Source organism: Cryptomeria japonica, chromosome 1, assembly GCF_030272615.1.
Source record: "Cryptomeria japonica chromosome 1, Sugi_1.0, whole genome shotgun sequence".
NCBI lineage: Eukaryota > Viridiplantae > Streptophyta > Pinopsida > Cupressales > Cupressaceae > Cryptomeria > Cryptomeria japonica.
This window is the reverse complement of record NC_081405.1, coordinates 296,394,412-296,402,505: the sequence shown is the minus strand read 5'-3', so window position 1 is coordinate 296,402,505 and position 8,094 is coordinate 296,394,412. Positions and strand designations below refer to the sequence as shown.

Sequence of the window (8,094 nt, the reverse complement as noted above, 5' to 3'; positions counted from 1 at the left end):
GTTCAAGAAGAGAGGGTGAAAGGATGTAAAACAAAGATAGTGTTATGGGACAAAATGGTCTCAAAACTCAAGGCCCAGTTCCTACCGGTTGATTATGTTGTGCACACATTTAGGAAACTTCAAAATTTGAAGCAAAAGGATATGGATGTTATGTCCCATACTAAAAATTTCCACAAACTGACTTTGAGATCTGGACACCATGAAGAGGAGGTGGAGAAGGTTGCAAGGTATCTCAATGGGTTGAGATTCAACATACAGAATGAATTGAGCTTGGCCACCCCAAGGACTATGGAAGAATGTTATCAACTCGCTTGTAAGGCAGAAGAAAATATTAAGAGAAAGCAAGGACAACAAGGAAGAGGTAGGGGAAGAAATTTTAGAGGCAGAGGAAATCATAGTTGAAGAGGACCACAAAAGGACCCAGGTGAGCAAAATACAAACCAAGAGTCTAATGGTGATTCAAGAGGAAGTTTTCGAGGTAGGAGACCGAGAGGTAGATGAAGATTCAATGGACCGGGAAGGGGTTCTAATACTTTCTCAGGAAAGTGTTATAACTGCAATCAAATTGGACATCCAACATGGAAGTGTCCTGATAAAGCGGGTACAAGTTTTTATAATGGAGAGAAGAGGAATCAATTAGTGCGAGAGGAGGATGAAGGGAGTCTGAACTCTCCTTCTATTCATGTCACTCTGAAGACAGTTGAATCTCTGATGATTAAAAGGACTCTAATAAAAGTACCAGCCATCAAGAAGCCTCCACAAAAGAAAGCTTTGTTCTGAACAGCTTGCAAAACTCAAGGCAAGGTATGCAAAGTTATAGTTGATTCAGGTTCAACAGATAATATAGTGTCTTTAGAAATGGTAGAAAAACTTAAGCTGAAGAGAATCCCTAACCAAAATCCTTATAAGATATCGTGGCTTAATAAGGGATAGCAAGTACTTGTGAATGAGCGGGCATGGGTAGAGTTTAATATGGGTCCTTACAAGGATAAAGTTCTTTGTGATATTGTTCCAATAGATGTGTGCCACCTTCTTAGAAGGTCGTGGCAATTTGATAGGAGAGCCCAACATGGTGGGCATAAAAACACATATGTTATTGAGAAGGATGGAGTGTCTTATACCCTTGAACCACTGCAAAAAGATATGGGTGCAGCTCATGAGGGACCTAGTGTCATGGTGATGAAGGAGAAGGATTTTTTGAAGGACCTTGAGGAGGAAAGATGTGGATATGTCATTGTAGTTAAGCCAGTCTGCAATACTGTAGCTAGTGACAAGGAAGAAGTCTCTAAGGAAGTGCAAGGTCTACTTGATAAGTATGAGAATATAGTAGTGGAGTTGCCAAATGATTTGCCTCCAGTCCGAGATGTAAGTCATCACATAGACTTAATACCTGATGCAAGTCTGCCCAATAAGGCAACATATAAGATGACACCTCAACAAAATGAGGAGATCAAAGATCAGGTGCAAGAGTTGCTCGATAAAGGTTTAGTAAGAAAGAGCCTAAGTCCGGGTGTTGTGCCAACTCTATTGGCACCCAAAAAATATGGAAAGTGGAGACTTTGCACGGACTCTAGGGCTATAAACAAAATCGCAATTAGGTACAAATTTCCTAAACCTCGGATAGAAGACCTCATGGACAATCTAGCAGGTGCAAGGTACTTTTCAAAGATAGATTTAAGAAGTGGTTATCATCAAATAAGGGTAAGAGAAGGTGATGAGTGGAAAATAGCATTCAAAACCAATGAAGTCCTCTATGAATGGTTAGTGATGCCCTTTGGGTTATCTAATGCCCCTAGTACATTCATGAGACTCATGAATGAGGTCTTGAGGGATTTTATCAATAAGTTTGTAGTAGTCTACCTGGATGACATGTTAGTTTACAACAAGACAAAAGAAGAACATGTGGAACACTTGGACAGGGTGTTAAGGAGATTGAATGAGAAAAGGCTAATGATCAACCTCAAGAAGTGTGTGTGGATGAAGGAGGAATTTGTCTATCTAGGATTTGTGATCTCTCAAAAAGGAACTTTGAAGATGGATCCCACTAAAGTGGAAGCAATAATCAATTGGCCTACACCTAAGACAATTGGAGAAGTTAGGGATTTCCATCATTTGGCAAGTTTTTACCGCAAATTTATCAAAAATTTCAGTCATATTGTTGCAATGATGATTGACACCATTAAAAGGGAAAAAAATATCATGTTTCAATGGAGAAAGGAAGCAGATCAGAGTTTTGAATTTTTGAAGAAAAAGGTATCACAAGAGCCAATCATTACTCTTCTTAATTTTGGTAAAGTCAAGAGCCAATCCTTACTTTTCTTAATTTTGGTAAAGTATTTACTATTGAGTGTGATGCTAGTGGGTCTGCAATAGGGGCAGTATTAAGTCAAGAAGGAAAACCAATTGCATTCTTTAGTGAAAAACTAAATGAAGCTAAAAAGATATATTCATCATATGATTTGGAGCTTTATGCCATGGTCCAAGCACTTAAAAATGGAGACATTACCTTCTACCTAAGGAGTTTGTAGTATTCACTGATAATCATGTTTTGAGTTTTCTTAATAGTCGAGAAATTAAGTCATCGACACATGAAATCGGTAGAATATCTTCAGGCTTATACATTCACCATCAAACATAATAAAGGACAAGCCAACAAAGTAGTTGAGGCATTAAGTAGGAGAGCAGGACTAGTACAAGAAGTGCAGCTCCAAAATGTGGGAATAGACAGTTTTAGAGTTATGTATGCTACTGATGCAGATTTCAATGATGCTTTTAAAGTATGCCAGCAATTTCAAGGTTTATTTCATAAAGACTGTGACGATGGGTTACTCTTCAAGTGGGCCCATTTGTGTGTGCCTAAATGCTCAATGAGGGAGAATTTGGTGAAGGAAAAGCATTGTGGTACTTTAGGGGTACATTTTGGCTGTCATAAAAGTTTAAAACAGGTCAAGAGGTTTTACTATTGGCCAAAGATGCACTTGGATGTGAAAAAGTTTGTTGATAATTGTATGATATGTCAAAGAGTTGAGAGTTCAAGTTCCAATGTCGGTTTCTATCAACCTTTACCCATACCAAGTAGGACCATGAGAGTCAATAAGTTTGATAGTGTTTACGTAGTAGTGAACAGATTTAGTAAGATGGCACATTTTATTGCATGTAAGACAACTAATGATGCCTCTCAAATTGCACATTTGTTCTTTAGAGAGAGTAAGAAATCATGGTTTGTCATTATCTATGGTATCAAACAAAGATCTCAAGTTAATTGGCCATTTTTGGAGAACCTTATGGAGAAAACTAGGGACTAATTTGATTTTAAGTTATGCGTACAAATGTGGGCAAACTGTGGTTGTGAACAAATCTTTGGGCAAATTATTGAGATGTTTAACAAAGGAACATAAAGAAGCTTGCAATTTGATCTTGTCACGAGCTGAATATGCCTATAATGACTCAATCAAGCGTAGCATTGGTAAAAGTCCATTTGAGGTTGTTTATGGAATGCATCCAAAGGGAGTCTACAAGCTGAGAGACATAAGTGGATTAAACAAAAGAAGTGCACACGCTGAAGATTTTGTTGCAACCATAGAAGATATCCATGAGTAGGTCAAAGAAACTTAAAAAAAAATGTGGTAAAATATAAAGAAAGTGCAGATTTGATAAAGATGTCCAATATAAAATTGGAGATATGGTGTTTGCTTATCTCAAAAAGGAGAGACTTCCCGAAGGCAAATGCAGCAAGTTGATGATAAAAAAGATTGGTCCTTGCAAAATTGTACACAAGTTTGGTCACAATGCATATGAGATTGAACTACCACAAAGAGTTGTCATCTCACCAATCTTTAATGTAGCTGATTTACAATCTTTAATGTAGCTGATTTACACCCTTTTAGGGGATCTACCACAAAGAGTTGTCATCTCACCAATCTTTAATGTGGCTGATTTACACCTGTTGTTGCAGCTCAAGAAGTTGGTGAACCTGAAGATGTTGATGTGGATTGAATTAAAAGACCTTCCGTCTAATCAACAACCTATGCAACTTGAAGCTATATTATTCCAAAGTGGTGAAGAGAAGAAAGAAGGAAAGAGTATAAAGAGTACTTGGTCAAATGGTTTGGTTTACCAAATGAAAACCTGGATGTCTAAAGTAGACATTAATCAACATGGAGGAGGATGAAATCTCGACTTGTCTTCATTTTGATTTTAGTGTGACTTGGGAGTTTAGAGGGTTTTGATTTATTTTGGTTTGAACAAGGTCCATGATGACCACTTTGTATTTATCTCTAGTATGTTTCTTGTAGGGTCAGTTTTGTGTCAATGTGGATAATAAAATGGTAATGATGCTCAATTGAGTCATACAAAATCTAAAGTTTTTTTATATGCCTCGAAAGCTATGAAGCAGAAAAAAGACGGAATAAATTTCTTTTTCATTTTTTTTGTTGCGCACCTCTGTGTCTCTAGGATCACAAGTGGAAGTCAAGAAGTTTGTGGTGGTACAAGCCATAGACCAGGGGAGCCTAGTTGCTGAATGGGATGGAAAGGATCAAAATATTTCTTACTTGCTGAAGGCAATTGGCATCATGCCTGGCCTTAGCAAGGTATGGATGAGGCAGTTTGTCTTGGAGGGTGTGAATGACACACAAGACATAGGAATTCAGAAAAATGGTTAGTGAGACCCTGAAAATGATTGGGGGTTTGATCACAGTGAAGAAACCGATGGTGTTGAGAGTGGTCCTCATTCAAAAAGCTAAAAAGCATGAACAGAGCCTGCAGGAGGGCAGTGATCCAAAGGCAGGCAGTCCTGAAGAGGCAGATATTGGGGTTCTGCTTGCTAAAAAGCGTGAACAGAGCCTGCAGGAGGGCAGTGATCCAAAGGAAGTAAGTCTTGAAAAGGCAGATATTGGGGCTCTGCTTGAGCCTTAGGTTGTTGATTTTTTCTCGTTTTATTTTCTGGTAATATTTTCTGTTTTATTTTCGTAGTTGTAATCATGGTAATGATACTATTAGATGTTAGGATGTTCCTTAGATAGCCAGACTGCCCTCCAAGGTAGTTTTTGGTTTAGGGATGTCAGACTTAGTTCAAAATATATATATATAAATCTTTTATATTAATAAAATGGATGCTGGCCCTCTACCAGCTATTTATCTATCAATAAAATCATGAAACATCTGCAACTCACTGCCACATCTCATTCATGAAGCTGCATCTCTTTGAATTGCTATTTTAACTTTCTTCGCAACATCTTTTTTTTCATCAAAATTAATTACAAAAAGCATTCCAAATTAAATCTAGTTTTTTGAAAACTTTGAAGAAAAAACAGCAAGACAGTATAGTTGAAAAATGTTATGCAACAACAGCGAAGAAGATTCTGGTGGGGAATCCAGCGGGCACAGTTGCACCACTAACAACAATATCCATCATGGCTGCATGAGGCTCAGCCCAATCTCTTTAGAGAAATAGATGTACAACTCTTCTTATATCACAGAACAATGCCACTCATTGTGCTAAAACATAAATTATATAAACTCACTCCAGCTAGCAGTTATAAATGTAACAAATGATTTGGCAGTCAGTTGTCTGCCTTTCCACCATATTTAGCCTTCAAACCTTTGCCAAAAACTAGCACAAATAATATAAACTCACTCCAGCAGCAGTTATAAATGTAACAAATGCTTTGGCAGTCAGTTGTCCGTCTTTCCACCATATTTAGCCTTCAAACCTTTGCCAAAAAAGTAGCTTAAGGTGAATAATATGATACAAGGAGCAGTAGAGCATTAAAAGAATTTTCTTTAAATGATAAAGCCCAAAATTAGTTTACAGCGAAGTTGAAGTAGAAGTCCGTCAAAAGCCTGCAAGAAGCTTGTAAAAAAAGGTCAAAAATTGGATATTTATCAAACCTAATGAAAGGTGAGAATGGAAGAATGATATAAACCGTCCACTACCAAATCAAGGCAATTATAAATCTAATCAGAGAAATAGTTGAAAATGCGCTGTTAGAGAAAAGGTTGTCTAGTGTTGGAATGGGGGATTTCTGCATCGTGGCCACCATTACTCTGTATCTTAAAAGTATTTTAATAAAGAATCAAGAAATTTTTTGAGTATTTGTAAGTATATTTCTTTTTTAATAAAAATCCGTCTGCTGTAATTTCATAGTGATTATACGTTTTAAATTTATCAATGCTGCTCATTTACTATAAACTATCTATAACATTTCGTATCGCTGCCTCTTTCAATTGCCTAAGCGCAGACTGCAGATTCAAGCTTGAAGCTCAGAAACGAGATGTGCTTAAAAACCATTAAGAGTGCTGTGTATACATTATTAGTGTTCTCCCTTGTGTTGTGATTGATTATTTCTGTCACATCTGATATCACGCATTCACTGCATTAACTCTTGGTAGGAGCTTGCTTGTTTCTAAAACTCCATCTTCTTCGTACTCTGATGCACTTTCAGTTTTCTAATATGAATCTGTAAAGAAACGGTATCTATTTGGAGATCGATCTGCAGAAGCAGAGGTTCGTTTGCATCAATTTAGCATCCTAACATTTTTCTCTTTCATGACACATTTATCTCAACCAAGAGAATCAGAAGTTTAAAAATAAGGACCGCATGCAGAGCAGAAATTCATCTACATCAGTTTGATACCTAGGTACTTTGGCTTTCGTAGAGATGGATATCAAGTGAGTTCAGATCGGCACCAAAAGATTCAGAATTTTAAAAAGAAGGTTCTCCATGATTCATCACACTGATGAAGCTTGTAGATCAAACAAAGGAGCGACTGCATGAGCGAGTTCAGCGCATTTAAAAAGATTACCTAAAACCAAGCATTTTAACTAAAAAATGCAGCATTTCAGAAAGAGGAGAGGAGCAAATACTGAAGGGCCTACATAGGAATCAGTCATGATAGACTATTATGAGAGAATCAACAATAGCATAGCTTATCTTGGCTCTATTCAAGATGAGCCTGTGTCAATCTTTCGATAGCTCACACGGTTAGCATGATTTAAAAAGGTAAAAGATTTTTTTTTCAGATACAACTGAATCTCCACTCACTATGGCCCTGTGTCAATATTTCGATTACTCACATGGCTAACATGATTTCAAAAAGATAAATATTACTCTTCTCGAATTCAACTGAATCTAAAAGCAAAAACCCATGTACACCAACAACTTCAGAACCTCAAACCGTAAACCCATGAACAGTTAAACCGCACTCTAATTATTCAAAACACCACCGCACAGAGACGCATGAGACTAAAAATTAGAACAAAATATTATAAAAAAATGCATAAAATGAAATGGTGTGTCAGAAGTAGCTGGTTGTGAAATCACTTTGTACATCAGTGGGAATCCGAATTTCTTTCATCACTCACACCAAAAACTTTCAAGCAACTCAAGTAAATTGAAAAATAAAACATCTATATAATTGAGCATCCAAGAAAAAAATGAGAAGGGCATAAGCTCTCAAGCCTTTACGCCAAGGCAAAAACCCTTAAGCTGCTAATGCGAATGCATTGAGAAACAAGCCTTGTTTACCTCCTAACCGACCCAGATAAGTAAACCTCCACCCAAATACATCTCCAGCAAACAAGAAATCCTATAAGTAAATCGCAGAACCTAATTGCAGAATGATCGTCTGTGTAACGAATATATATACACCACATAGTCTCTGTGCTTTCTAACCCTAACCCTAACCCTAGGAGCCCTTGCTCATCCGTTTTCCTTCTCATCGAATAGTTTATTTGCTGAAAAGAGATGTAAACTTTCATATATAGTTTAATAGGTAATAGTTAATCGGTAGTTTCACTAGTTAGCATTCTTATATATTTTTAAAATTTTGATGTTTTTATATTAAAAATAAATAAATGTCAATTTTAAAAACTTTTTTAGATTTTTTTTCATTTAACTGTAATTGTAGGTTATGATATTTGGTTAACGTATACTAATCAATGAAATTCTTATGTCTAGAGTGATTAGATAATGTCTACCATAAACAACTAGTAAGTTGTAGTCAACATGCTAGAGTTTTAAGCTCTTCCACTAGATGAGGTATTGAAATTTGGATTTAGTATGTTGTTGGCTATGACTAAAACAATTAGGT

General features: G+C 36.7%; 1 long non-coding RNA gene and 1 other non-coding gene across 3 annotated transcripts; both read right to left on the bottom strand.

The window, feature by feature from the left end:
* Positions 1–5,186: 5,186 nt before the first annotated feature.
* On the bottom strand, positions 5,187–7,716 carry LOC131046445 (uncharacterized). Of its 2 annotated transcripts, none has more exons than XR_009106009.2 (2): positions 7,530–7,716; positions 5,187–6,494 (listed from the first exon to the last, which is right to left on the bottom strand). It is a non-coding gene; the product is annotated as an uncharacterized LOC131046445 (long non-coding RNA). The 2 variants fall into 2 exon arrangements; XR_009106008.2 differs by having other exon boundaries at positions 5,187–5,714.
* On the bottom strand, positions 7,295–7,368 carry LOC131046451 (small nucleolar RNA R12). The gene has a single exon (XR_009106010.1). It is a non-coding gene; the product is annotated as a small nucleolar RNA R12 (small nucleolar RNA).
* Positions 7,717–8,094: the final 378 nt, after the last annotated feature.